Raw genomic sequence first — 15097 nt, 5'->3', positions numbered from 1 at the left:
GTATTAACTGAATCTACTTTATCTCCTTTTCTTTTCTTGCCAATAACTATGGACTGCCAAACGATGAGGATTTGTTGCTCTTATTGGCACACCATTTTAATTTTATACTCTCCCTGTCCCTAATTACTTGTCCATTTTAACAAATCAAGAAAATACATTTTTTTTACCTATTATACCTTCAATTAAATGACTAATTATTTTGAAAAATGTAGAATTTTTCATCCACTTGATAATTAATAGGGGTAAAATGGTAAATCCACTATGTCATTAATTATTTTCTTGATAGGTATGTCAATTCAAAAGTGGACAAGTAATTAGGGACAGAGAGAGTACTTATGTGCCAACTTAGCTCATAACGAGGCTACATCAAGGTTTTCTATTTTAAGGTTAGGTTGATTGGCCGGATATGATTTGAAGTCAGATTGATTTAAATATGAAATTTTATTCTATTATGTAATTTGACTCTTTTTTTTAAATTGTACTTTTTAAAAAAAATAAACATAATGACCCACAATTTGTGAATTATCAAAACTCTAAAATTTTAATACAATCTTATCAAATTATAGTTCATAAATAAGATATCAAAATATCGAAGGTATTGTGTTAAATGTTAATAATCATATGTCTGCATAATCTTTTATATATATAAATATTTGTGATCAAGTGTCATTGTAAAGTCACATATACATAATTTTACAAAGATTCACTAGTTAATTTTTTTTATTATTAATAATAATTAGTTATTCTTTAATAATAATGTAATTTGACTTTTTTTTAAATTGTACTTTTAAAAAAAAAAAAACATAATGACCCACAATTTGTGAATTATCAAAACTCTAAAATTTTAATACAATCTTATCAAATTATAGTTCATAAATAAGATATTGAAATATCGAAGGTATTGTGTTAAATGTTAATAATCATATGTCTGCATAATCTTTTATATATATAAATATTTGCGATCAAGTGTCATTGTAAATTCACATATACATAATTTTACAAAGATTCACTAGTTAATTTTTTTTATTAATAATAATAATTAGTTATTCTTTAATATAGTCTTTCCATGTGTTCATGTCGAATTTTGAACCATGATTTAGAATTTGAAAACCTGTTTTTTTTTTTAAAAATAATAATAATATATTGGAATTTGAAAATTCCAAAAAAAAAACAAACTTGAAACTGCGTTCTTAACTTCTATAGCCAAATTCCTATTTAAATTCAATAACTTATCTCAGAGTGTCGTGTTGCGTAATACATTATGATCTGGAACATGGTCGGCCATGCGTGAAAGCTAACTCTACCGTCGTTTCAAATTATGGATCGTTTGATCGGTGGTATAAGAATAACAAATACTTAGGATAAAAGGTAAAAACAATATGATTTTATAGAACATGACAACTATTTTTTAAAAATAATTAGTTCTGAGATTATTTTATTCTATTATATATTAAAAATGATGAGATTAGTTATATCATATATATATATATATATAACACGACAATTAATTTCATGAAATATAATATCCTTATCTGTCCAATCCCATGCAACAAAAAGTCCCCTTACATTTTGTTATAAAGCTGTAATATTAATACTCCCTCCGTCCCATTTTATATGTTATCCCTTTCTATAAATAATTGGTCCATAATACTTGTCATTTCATAAAATCAATGCATAAATTATCATATTGTTCCTTTTTTATCCTTGTGAGTTATTAGCCATAAAAATATACATTTGATCAACTTAGAAAAGCTAAGTAAATGATTCATGTTCATTGGCTAAATTAATTAATCAAAATAAATTAATTCATATTCATTGATTGAAAACTTGAATTTCAAAAAAAGTAAATAAGGGTAGAAGGGTATTACATTATTTCTTAATGCAAGTACAAAATAAAAAAATGACATATAAAATAAGACGGAGGGAGTACTGTATATCAATCTTATCCCCTAGAGGGTACAACCTAAAAATTAATAGCAGTTATAGGGTGATTGATTTATGCAATCTTTCTTTTAGGGATTTGTTGGAAAAATAGTCCCGTCATATTACGTGCCGTTATCGACTTTCATTAATGCTACAGTAAACACTTCTTTATTTTTATAAGAAGTTTCTTACTTTAGCTGTATTTCATTGGTACCACCTAAATATATGAGTATATCTTTTAATGGTCCTCTTTAAATTTTGGGACCTTAGACACGTGTCGATTTCTCTACTCTTTAAAATCGGCCCTGGTTTGAAGGTGTCGTGCATCTATTTATAATACGAAGAATGAGTGATTTTGTTCGAACCCTAAGGTATAATGGCCTAACTACTTGATTCTCGATGGCTAACGGCTCAAGCAAAGCTATAAGGTAGAGGTTTTTGAATTTGAAAGAATAAGAATATGGAATCTCATGATGCTAATTAAATGTTTTCATTTTTTTTCCTCTCAAAATCATCATAATATGTAATAAGTGGTAAGTGCTTGTTAATGACATTTTTTTTTATCAGCTAGAAATTGTACAAAATATGAAAGAAATGAAGATGGAATATTATTAGGGCATGATTTCAGGTCAGTTTCAATCACTTCTCATTCTTCTTCTAGAACTATTTATTTTCTACTTTTTTAGCTAAAACTAGCATTTTTTTGTATACTAAAATAAAGTTGTGCCTTGGGTGTTGTTGTATTGTGAAGTGAAAATAACAAAAATAGTTGATATGAGATAAAATAATTCTTGTTTTTGTTTTTATGTTTTTTTAAAATTAATTTAATAAAATGGTGAGGTTTTTATTTCTTCAAATTGAGTTACAAAAAGAGTAGAAATTGCAAGGATTTTAGTTTTTATTTTTATTTTTTAAACTAGGATTTTTTTACTCTTCTACAGACAAAATATAAGATTAACACAAAATAAAATATATTAAATACCTTGATCTTGTTATCAAACTGTGCTTGCAACAGTAAATCAAAAAAAAAAAAAAAGACCTTTAATATGAGGTAAGAGATCTTTGAATTTATAAACAATGAAAGAGTTAGATAAAGAGGTGCAATTCAAATATGTCTTTTTTCTCATTTATTTACACCTTAAAAATCCCAATATTTATAACTATCTACTACCAAAAAAAATAAATTAAAATTAGTTACAAACTTTCCCTCCAAACTTAGCAAGGCTTCCTAGTGCTTCTGCCATGTTATTGTTGTTATTATTTTTATAATGTATATCAGGAGATTTAGTAAACATTTTATAAATGGTTTAATTGTAAAACTTTATTTACATATTCATGCATAGATTAAAACTCGAGTAAATATGGTTATGATCCAGAAATGCAGATGTCATTTGAATCAAACACTTTGTCCTGAATGAGGCTGTAACTTTGCAACTATCAGCGTGTATTTGGTACGAAAGAAAAATATTTCTATACAAAAATATTTTGTATGAAAATATATTTTTTAAGCATATCATAATTACTACCTTAAACTCAGTGGCGGAGCCACCTTATAGTTAGGGGGTCATTTTCGAACCTCTTTTAACAGAAGATTATATTATTTATATATAATTAAAATAATTTTTTAAATATAAATTATAGATATCGAACCTCTTTTAACTATTTTGTGTCTATTTTTTCAGATTCTAAACTCCTAATTAGAAATTCTGGCTCCGCTACTGTCTAGACTAGACTGGGCACCCATGTGGGTAAACCGATATGGAGTAATTAGTTATATATATTTTTGAATTAGGGATTAAAAAAAAAGACGCAATGATTAGGACATTCCTTAAATTGTTTTGTCGTTTTACGATATTAAAAAGAGGAGTGTGTGGAACTCCAGGCTTCATTCTCTGCAACAAAAAGGAAACACGGAAAAAAGTGTCTTCTTCCCTTTAGATTTATACAGTGTAGTTCTTTTTTTGTCTTTATACTAGTAAAACAAATTTCATAATCCTATTACATCATCATGAATCAATTGAAAATTTATGTTCTAAAATATAATTTTTTCACTCATTTTTCATCGAACCAGCTCACCGAAAAACGTATAGTAGGAAATAGTGTCTTCTTCCCTTTAGATTTATACAGTGTAGTTCTTTTTTTGTCTTTATACTAGTAAAACAAATTTCATAATCCTATTACATCATCATGAATCAATTGAAAAATTATGTTCTAAAATATAATTTTTTCACTCATTTTCCATCGAACCAGCTCACCGAAAAACGTATAGTAGGAAATAGTTTCTCTAGTGAAAAAAATTCTATTTTTTTGTACGAAAACAATACTATTTTATCTTTTCTTACAAATGCAATCAAAATATCTACGATAAATTTTCTGTCCCCATTTATATGACTCACATTTTTTTATAGTCCGTTGTAAAAAAATGACACACCTTTATATTTTGTAACAATTTAATTTTAAAATATTTATTTTTTACTCTTAATGAAATGATTTATAGCCACACAAACATCTATGACATTTTTTAGACCACAAAATTCAAAAGTCTTTCTTTCTTTTTAAACTCTATGTCGCAAGTAGTGGCGGAGCTAGAATTTTATATAAGGGGGTTCAAAATCTGAAGAACTAAACACACGAACTAACTAAAAGGGGTTCAACATCTACTATATATATATATATATACATAAAAAATAATTCAAACCATATATAATAGTAATATTTTCCGCCGAATGAACCCCTAAGTCAAACTAATTCATATAAATTGAGACATAGTTTTTTAACAGTGACATTGTGTGTGTTTTAAATTCTTCACTTTCTATCAAGCAAAAAAAAAGTTTGTTGTTGCTAATAGAGGGAAAAGTAGTGATGATAATGTAGATTGGGTAATCATTCTAGAAAAGTTAAAGAGGGATCAGTCCCATATTTGGGCTTTTAAGAAGTTTGCTAAATGAAGTAAAAGTATGTCCTTAAGTAAGTAAACCTAATAGTCCAACTGAGAACAGCAGGCCCCTGGCCCATTTATATTGTTCACTCCAGCTTTTTGGGGATTTCCCCGTACTCCTACTATTTTATCCTTGAAGCTATATAAAATATTATTTGACCTTTGAACAATATTTAGTTGAAGTTGAAACAAAAAAAAGAAAGAGGATAGAAGTTGACGTTTTAAAAAAGTTAAATTATTTTATAGTTAAAGTTGAAAAAAACGATACGTGTATCTCAGATAAATATGGATCAAATTAGGTGTAATTTATTTCATATACACTCTCTAAGTGTGATTTGCATGTATCTGAGAATCTCATGACTCTCTCGCTCGCCTAAATGTGTTTGGTATCAAAGTATTGAGGGAGAAATTTGAAGGAGACGCATATTTAATCTGGTACAAAATTATTAATTAGTGAATTAATATATAGTTATATCATACGTACATGGATTACGTTATGCGAAATGTAGAAGAATGTTCACATGAAATGTGGCAAAATCAAATTCAACCTACCAAATCAATCCAAACCACTTTAAGTTTGGGTAAAATCAAACTTTGATTCATTTATTATCTTTAACCCATTATGACCCGTTCAAATTTGACCCAACCCGCTCCAATTGCCACCTCTAGAATAGCCCAAGTGAAATGACCATAGAGGCATTAGAGCTGTTGAGCAGTATCCGGCCCACAGTGACCCATAAGGCCCATCAGTACGGCGATATCCCATGGGTAGATATGGCTTGTAAAGAATATCAATTCTCATGATTCTCACTCAATTCCTATGCTACCTACTTTATACACATTTCAATATTCTTTATATGATTATTTTGACGTCTAGGATTTAATAATATTTTTGGTATATGATATTTGTGCAAAATCAACATAGAAAAAAAGTATTTTCGAAACAATACAAACATGAGACATTAACATTAGTTTGTCAATTACGCATAATTAAGTCAAATATACAATGCACATGATATTTTTTTCTTTTTGGAAAAAAATATATACTTTTGGGTTGGGCCACGAAGAATAGCAAGTGCTTGAGTTTGCTCCGGGAGAGGGTGCCATTTAGATGTTTCAAATATTTTTATATGTTTATGAAACAATCGGAATATCTTAGTTGTTCAATTGATTTGCTATTAGGAATTTTCACTCCCGAAAGTCCGATTTTGATCCTCTTTCCCCTTTTTTCCTTGCCCCTACCCCAATTTTTTACTTTTTTAAAAAAAAAGTGGAAAATGTTGACCAAGATTTCTTAGCAATATTTTTTCTTCATGTATTGGCTTTCTTTGTTCATGCCAATTGCCAAGTATGTAGGAGATAAAATAATTCTTAAAAGCATGAAATTTGATACTCTCTATTATATAGGAGTGCAGTTTTGATGCAGAACAATGCAAGTAATGAAAACAATTAATAAACAGGTAATTACGCTATTTATTCGTATTTGATATTTACACTAATTAAATCAATAATTGCGAGACATATTTTGTATTCTCACATTTGGGGTTTTACAATGATTAAGTGATGTATATTTTCATAATAATATTGAGGAGAGGTGATTAGGCATGACATGACATACTTGTAACTTTACTAATTAAGTATGTGACCCTAGATAAGAGTATGTAGGTCAAAGATTATGATAGAAGGTTACTAGATAGTCTAACGTTGTCTAAATTTCATTATCAATATTCTTTTCACCATTACTTTTATAATTACTTCTTCACTATTACTATTCCCTTTTCATACATGTTTTGGAATTCTTTACTTGATTTGAGAATCCATCATAAACAACCTCTTTTAACTTCACAAGATCATAGGTGTAAGATCTGAATACAAACTATCCTCTTCAGACCGATTATATGTTGTTATATTCACACAACAATTACCAGCTAAAATTATTGTTGTTTGACATCAAAAGAAAGGATTCCCCCCTTATTTCTTTATCTATATATTTTTAAATTCCACTTCTCCTTTCTATTCTAAACAAAGTAACAATAGTTTCCACTCAAATAGCTATAGTATTAGAACAATAATGAGAAACAGATTATCATAAGATACCAATAATTAGTGATGGGACTTAGAACAATACTTAATTTTAGCATATTAATGTTACTAAGAATTATGTTAAAGCTGCCCATTGACAGGCTATGTTGTAGGCTAAAAGATGCCAACCGAATATTGACATCAATGTCTGCAATAGTACTGGAGTAATAGTAAGTAATACAAAATGACACTTGTAAACATGATAATCATACTCAAAATTTTAAATTTATCAGTTCTGAATTCTTAAAAAGATAGTTTACTCTGTTCTGAATCAATTTATACATATTAAGTGAATCTCTTTAACACATGTAGATGATTTTATAGAATCGTAACTAGAACTCTAGTTCCGTCTTGGAAACAAAGAGATAATGAACAAGTGATGAAGACATCATCAACGTTATGTATCTCTAGAAGCACATAAAAAAAAAATTGTATTGTTAATTTTTGCTTTTGAGAATGTTGACATCTCTCCTTATAATAAAGTCCTACATATCCTTTAGTATTCGTCTTGTAGCTAGTACTGATGCAGAAGGGGGGGATAAGGGGGTCCTTTAGGATTAGACAACATTTGACACAAGCTTTTTGTTCAATTATTTTGCTTGGCGCTATATAATGTGCGTTACACTAAACCACATGAAGGGGAAGTAGGGAAAAAAAAGAATGTACTTGACATCTCTATTGAGTATAAAAGTAATGAAGTGATTGATCCTTTAATTTGACCCATGCGTGACCTTTAGCCTTCTTATTATTGGTGGTGTGCATATAATTTGACCCTTGACAAGCTTCTACAATCGTGTCATCCTTTGATTTTATCTCAATTAGGTCATTTGGTACGATCAAAGTTATTTTATTAAATGTATATTAAAGACTTGTAATGTGAAAAATATTTTTTGAAATCAAGGTATATTATAAACTATACTTCAGTGGAACACCTTAATTCCTACTAAACTAGAGCACTTAAATCTCATCAACTGCATATGCTATGACAAAAGATATATGTAGTAGCAACAATTTTTTCTTTTAGCGGTAATAGTTATTGTTACAAAAATATTTAACGACAATGGAATTAATATTACTTCATTCAACTAAAGACTTTAGGTATTTTTATAGAGAGTGACCGATAAATTAAGAAGCACGGTGTGATGAATGAATGAATTTTTTCAATTTTAATTAAAGATTTTGAGTTCATTTTTTTAAAAATTAAAGATTTTAAGTTTGAGTGAATGATTTTTTCTTTTCTTTTTAAGGGAACGCTTCACTTTTTACCAAGTCTTAGCCTCTTAGGCGGTGGCCAGTTAATTCTAGACACGTAATGGTGTAAAAAAAGAAATGACAAGCTGTTTGGTTTTGCAGCCGAGCCGGTCTTTTTTGTATGTAGCCTCTCCCCAGGCGCGGCGCTCTCTCAGGTTAGGGTTCTTCAGGCGGCTTCAAATTAGCAGAACCAAAAAATGGTAATTAATTAATTAGATTCTATCCTCTGTAGCATAGTTTAGCATCTGATTCTTTCTTGTTTTTTCCTCATCACATCAGAAAAATACATCCAAATTATTAAATTCTATAGGCATATATTTTCAGGGTTCTTTTTTTCTCCAATTACAGTTTCAGATGCTCCTCCTTTACCTTTTACACCAGTGTCTGATATCTGTATTGGAGCGAGATAGATTCAATTTTAAATTTTGGATCTCGATCAATTATTCCATCACAACTCATGTTAGTGTCAAACGGATCTGAAATGCTTTAGGCATTTATTCCATTTTCACCCTTCCCCATGGAATCTGAGCCCTAGTTTTATCTTTCTTCTAGGGTTAGAAGAAAATATCAGAGAAGTTCATGGTACAAAGAGGGTGCAGGTAGAGCACGTGTATATACAGAAACCCTAGTGGGGAAGAAGCAATATGATAGGTCAAAAACCCTAAATTTGTGCTGTAGGTGCCTGCAGCTAAGCTAATTCCACCTTATAGGATGGGGGACCAAATATGGTGTGCCCGGGCCACCATAGGTTCAAAATTTTGTCGCCGTGGGTCGAATAGTACACTGAGAAACATACACTCCTCTTCTTTCCCACAATTCATTAATTTTGACTGCAAATATGCTCTGTACTCCGTACTATGGTCATTTACCACTTGGATGGTTTCGAAAAGACGGATTCAAAATTTAAAGATACTTAGACATAGCTAAAAGCAGATGCACGTTAGTTGAAGATGCTTGTATGAAGATTTTATTAAGGTACCCATAGAACTGATGTATACTAACATAAAATTTTAAATAGAAGGGCATAATTGGATGAAGCTCACTTAGAGGACGCGTGGTTTGAGCATCACTTTGCATACATTAGGTTGTTTGTTTGAAATCACAACTTGGGTTGCGTGCCCTTGAGGGATGCTTTTTTGTTGAAGTTAATTGGTACATGTGTTTCTTCTATGTGGGTCTGCCTCTAAATGCGACACTATCATGCTTCTTACTTTTAATTCAATTTTTTTCTAAATCAAAAAGTAAACTTAGCATCATATATATGTTCACTTTATTTATTTTTTTAAATCTAAGTATTGAGAAATTGCAATCTTCACTAATGCCTCCTTTAAAGAAGGTGAACTTTATTGGGATTTTAAAAAATAAAATTAATAGTAATTTCCAACTCCAGCTAATTAAACCAAGTAATTGAATTTTAGAATCCATATTATGTCTGTAAAGTTCTTCCAAGTCAAATATTACTGCTATTACTAGGATTTACTTTACCATATTTAGGTCGGTGGAAAGTACAACGGTAGAAGTATATTCAAAATTCAAAATTCAAAATAATATGAAATTAAAATATCATAATAAGCATACTATTTAAATTAAAGTTATTACATTCGATCTAAATTTATATTTTCCACGAGGAGAGCAAGACGAAGTGCATAAGCAGAGAGGGGCCTGCAATAGTAACATATATCATTATTTATAAAAACAAGTTTTATATGTGATATTTCACATCGATAATATTAATCAATAGACGGCTGTGTTTGAGACTCTGAGTCTTTGGTCACTTGGACTCAACCTGGATTCTTTCCAAGTGTCATGTGTGGGTTGTAGAACACTCATCATATGTTTTGATTGGAGAAAATTATATAATGTAATAAAAAACATGTCTCTTTCAGTTTTTCTTTTTTACAGTCCATTTATATAAAAAAACTAATTAATTTGATAACTTTTGAATTTCAATATTTTATGTGACATGTGTTTATGATAATAAGTTTAAAATACATTTTGATATATTATGTATCTTTAGTTTAAAAATATTAAATTTGAAAAAACTTCTTTACTTTCTTAATTTTTGTATTCAGTTAAATTAAGATAAATAAACTAAAAACGAAGGTGTAATATTTGACTATTTATACACTTATAAAGAAGAAAGGAAGAGAGTATTTTTAAACAAAATTTAACTCAACAAATCTTATGTTGCAACTAAAATATATGATGATTGACATGAATTTGATAATTGTAATATAAAAACCCATGAAACAAAAAAAATCTATGTAAAATTATATGCAATAATCATTTTAAAAAAATATCTACTGTCTTACATATAATACCAAGTTTTAAATAATGAAAATTTTACTTTTCTCTTGTCTCCACATCCGCAAATCAAAACTTAACAATAAAGGGAATAAAGGTGGATGGGAAATATATAGAACTCTCTCAATGACTTAAATTAAATCACTTGGTTTTATGTATGCGACCATTTAAGTAAATTGATACTCTTGCTGTCTTAAAATAAGTGTCTCGTTAATAAAATAATTTTGTCCCAAAATAAGTTTTATCTTAAAAATTTAAGAAAAAAATAGTATTTTTTTTCAACTATATTTTTAAATTTCATATCCTTAAAAATGTTAAACTTTAAAAAAAAACATTTATTAAATCCGAATAGTTTTATAAACTACACATTATAGTTATTAAGTTCTTAATAAACATGATTTTTGCTAAGATAACACTTATTTTGGTAGAGAGAAGCACTCCTCAAGATCCAAATGCTAATGCTTTGTATATTTGTTGTAACATGCTTTATATAGATTATATATAGAGATATATAGTATAATTGCAATTAGGTTAGATTAATTATTTGTTTATATATAATTAAAATCAATCCTGATTTTTAGTTTATGTAAGTACTTTTTTTTTTTTTTTTCATTCCGTGTTCGATACTCATAATGAAACTCGAATCTGGGTAAGGTCGAATCGGGGGTAGCACTCTCTACCTAGAATTCTTTCATATCTAGGGCTTGAAACCGAAATATTTATTTGATGAAGGAGCAACCTTATCCACCGTATCACATCCTCTTTTGGTGATATATCTAGTGTACTTAATTACATTAGTAAACTAAAGAAACCTTGCAATTTTAACAAAGCTACAAGAAGATGTGACAAATTAAGATCCTAATTAATTCTCTTCAGGTCTAATTATATGCATATTTTCTACATATTTGAGGAGAAACTTAATTAGGAATAAAAAAATGTTGGTCACAAAAAAATAAAAGATAAATCATCTGGGAATGTCATCTATGAGGATATGGTTTATTTAATTTCTTGTTCCCCACTTTTGTGCTTCTCCTTTTTTGGTTCATTTAACCTATCCATTACCTTTCTCCTTTTATTTCTTAGTAACTTTCTTCTTTTAACCTTTTATGCTCATTAAGGAATCATTTTCAGGTACTATATATAAGTCACTACCTTTATTTCTTGGTTCTCAAGGCCGCCCATATGTTTATCCTCATCTATTAATAACCTTTTATGAGTGCTATATTAACCGGAGGTGGTGTGGGGGTTTGACATGACTCCTATCCATCCCAAAGTCCATGTACGGAGGAGGACATAAACCTTTCATGTTAATCGATTTAAACTATGATATTAAGAAAATTGGAGAAATTATTCCAATTTGATGCCTTTAATTTCTCTAACATCTTGTTTTGCCTAGATTTGTCAATGACATAATTGATTCATTAGTATACAACTATACATCCTATATCAATGAACACTACAATAAAAGTAAAAACAACTTTTAACGATAATAAATATGCACATTAATAAAGAGTATTAAAATTTTTACCTGCATTAGTTAATTGTCATTGGATTCAATGTCCCTATAGGCTTCAGGGACATTTACAAAGAATACATATTTAACGGCAATTAAGCTATTATCGTTAATTAATTATCTCTAAAGGTCATTTTTTATGTAATGAAACACCCCTTATTTATCATACTCTTTATATTGCGCGTTTTTATGGGCGATCAGTAGCCTTCATGCATCTAATGAATCAAAAACTAATGTTGGGAAATTCTTTCTCGAAAGTAAATCATTTGGTACTAGTAAATCATAATTATTGAAGTAGTCGGCATATCTTAATTATTTGTCTTGCACCTGAAATTTAAATTACGTCTTGAAATAGTGGAAAAGTTACTATTAGGACATTAATTGGTGTGTCACTGATCAGATCAGATGTGACTTGTTATTAGTAAAGATCAAATACTGTGAATGTAACCTAGTAAATCATCCCTCAATATTACAACATTATCCTCTTCTCTGACTTTTTTTGACTAAACCTTAATTTTGTAGAATTGAAAAGTTTTGTCAATCAGCGGTTACGTTGTTTGGTGTGAAGGATAAAAATAAACAGTCCAGGGATAAAATTTTGATGTCATGTTTGAGATAACTTATCCCACCATTTATATCATAGTGTAACGGTATAAGTTATCACATATACATGATGGGATAAATTATCCAAGATAGCTAACCCCAGAATAATTAATCCTAGGATAACTTGTTCCCAAACGAAACGACCCTGAAAGTATTTAAGACCGTTTCACATCGGATGAAAAAGGGATCCCTTATATGGTCTAGGGCAACCTAAGTTGAGTTAGACTTAAGATCCATTTCTTTTTCATAGTATTAAAGCAGGACCGATCTCCCTTGTTATTTACCGATGTTGGGAAGTGGGGTGTTGAAGATTCACATGCATGTCGGATGAAAATGGGATGGGCGTGCGGTCTCTTTATACAGTCTTGGACAATATCCCCCTAATCACGAGCTAACTTTTAGGGTTGAAATAGGTCCAAGATTGATTTCTTTTATCAGAAAACTCAGAATTAATGCACAAGTACTAAAACAAGAGAATCTCTTGGCACTCAAATCAGTGTAGAGGGATATGCTATGCTAGGATCATAGTAATGATTCTGGAAACGATGCCCATATTTATGACCATTCATCTCAAACTACTTTGATACACCTAATAAATTTGTCTTTTCATCCACTTAGGTTAATGGAATGATATAACTAATTAATAAGTGCTATAATAGTTACAGTATCATTTTATTCCTTTTGATTTGCCATACAAAGGCAAGAAACAAGGAATAACTAATGAAGGATTAAGATGACTGATGATTTAAAATTCCTGCACTAACATACATCAGATGTTGATATGGAGAATTATTTGGTTGATTTCATGAAAACAAGATCTTTTAAGGCCTTTATTTTCTACGCCAACTCTCAATGAATTACGTTAATATTAAACTATAGACTTTGTTAAATCTGTATGGTGTTATGCCTCAGTTTCAAATAAGTTGAGATAGACCATATGAACCCTTACTATATATGTATGTCGCTTCATTTAAGCTCATCTGATCAATTCAATGTTATAAAACCTAGTTTACTAGCTGTAGAAGTTCTTTTCACTATTACTAGCATATGCATAACTAACAAGTCTAGTAGACTCATATATATAGAGCAAATATTGGACTTGGTATACTAACATGACTAGAACTAATTAATTCCAACTATTTGGTATCGCCTATAAATAGAGATATTTCTCTCCTATTATCTTTCTTTCACTATTATGGATTCAAAGAGATTGTAGGTCTTTCAAGACTAATACCTTCAATGTGATTTTAGTTCTACCTCGTCCTCTTTAACACTCTCACACTTTCAGGCTCATCTCAAGCGATCTTCTCATTTTATCTTATGTGTACTAGCTAGCTACTTGCACCTTCTATCTAATGTGGTTTGATCACCTTTTATTTTGTCCAATCTTCTATGACAATACATCCATCACAGAATTCATATTGATCTGTGATGCTAATTTTATGGATATGTTTGACTTTAGAGGCCCAGCATTAACTCCTATAAATACAATTTTGTTGATTTTAATGCTATTGTATGTAGAGCTTGACTTTCATCACTTTGGTAAGATACCACTTCTATCTATCACATAACACACCAGTAGCACTTCTCTTGTTTTGTTTCAATCATCCTTACTATTTTGATTTTATGTGTCATATTTTTTTTATCTATTATATCATTCTCCTTGAACATTAAGCCTAGTTATCTGAATCATTCGTAGTTCAATATTATCATTGTCACTATTACAGATGTACTTGGTCGAGTAGTTTCTTGGTTACTTCTGGCAACTAAATTCCGTCTAATCTCACCTCAAGCTCATTTTCCCTATGTTTCCGCTAATTAATACATGCGGTTTCTCATTAATATTAAGATTTAATAAAGAAGTTACAATTTTTGATTGTATAATATTTTCGAATCTTAATTTTTACTACTGCAATTGCAACAAGCTAAATATATTAATTTGTTCTATATATGTGTGGCATCTTATCATGCAAATAATAGTTTTGGAATCCTTTTGAAACTTCATGATCAGAATATATATATATATATATATATATATATATATATATATATATATATATATTATTATTATTATTATATATATATATATGAGTGGACAGTTATCCAAACATTATCTATAGAAGAATTTTGACTTTATGAAATTAAGTTAATTATATGTTGAATATATATGAGATGTTTAGAATCAATAAGATATAAGAGAAACCTTAGTTAACAATATCTTTGTTCTTTTTTCTTAGTTAGGCATATATGTCTTGTTGTTGTATTTCATCAAAAGTATAGGTAGGTTATACGAGGGGATCGAACCTTACCTCCAAAATACTACAAAGATATTGTGTGATCTAGGACTTTTATAAGAAGTCTTCACTTTATGATGTTAATATTTGGATTTTGACATAAAGTCAATTTGATGATTAAATGGTAATACTTGTCAATTAGCGGATTAATGGACATAAGTCTAGTTTCCTTTTGTTATTGAAAATGAC

The 15097-nt window shown here is 29.3% G+C and overlaps 1 long non-coding RNA gene across 1 annotated transcript; it reads left to right on the top strand.

Moving 5' to 3' along the window:
• Window positions 1-2299: 2299 nt before the first annotated feature.
• Window positions 2300-8499, top strand: LOC125832156 (uncharacterized). Its single transcript, XR_007443219.1, has 4 exons — window positions 2300-2351; window positions 2491-2551; window positions 6269-6321; window positions 8297-8499. It is a non-coding gene; the product is annotated as an uncharacterized LOC125832156 (long non-coding RNA).
• The last annotated feature ends 6598 nt before the right edge of the window (window positions 8500-15097 follow it).

The sequence above is a fragment of the Solanum verrucosum genome, unplaced genomic scaffold (assembly GCF_900185275.1).
Source record: "Solanum verrucosum unplaced genomic scaffold, falcon-dt-bn FXZP01000009.1, whole genome shotgun sequence".
Classification (NCBI taxonomy): domain Eukaryota; kingdom Viridiplantae; phylum Streptophyta; class Magnoliopsida; order Solanales; family Solanaceae; genus Solanum; species Solanum verrucosum.
Note: the sequence above shows the minus strand (reverse complement) of the source record. Positions and strands in the feature narration are given on the sequence as shown.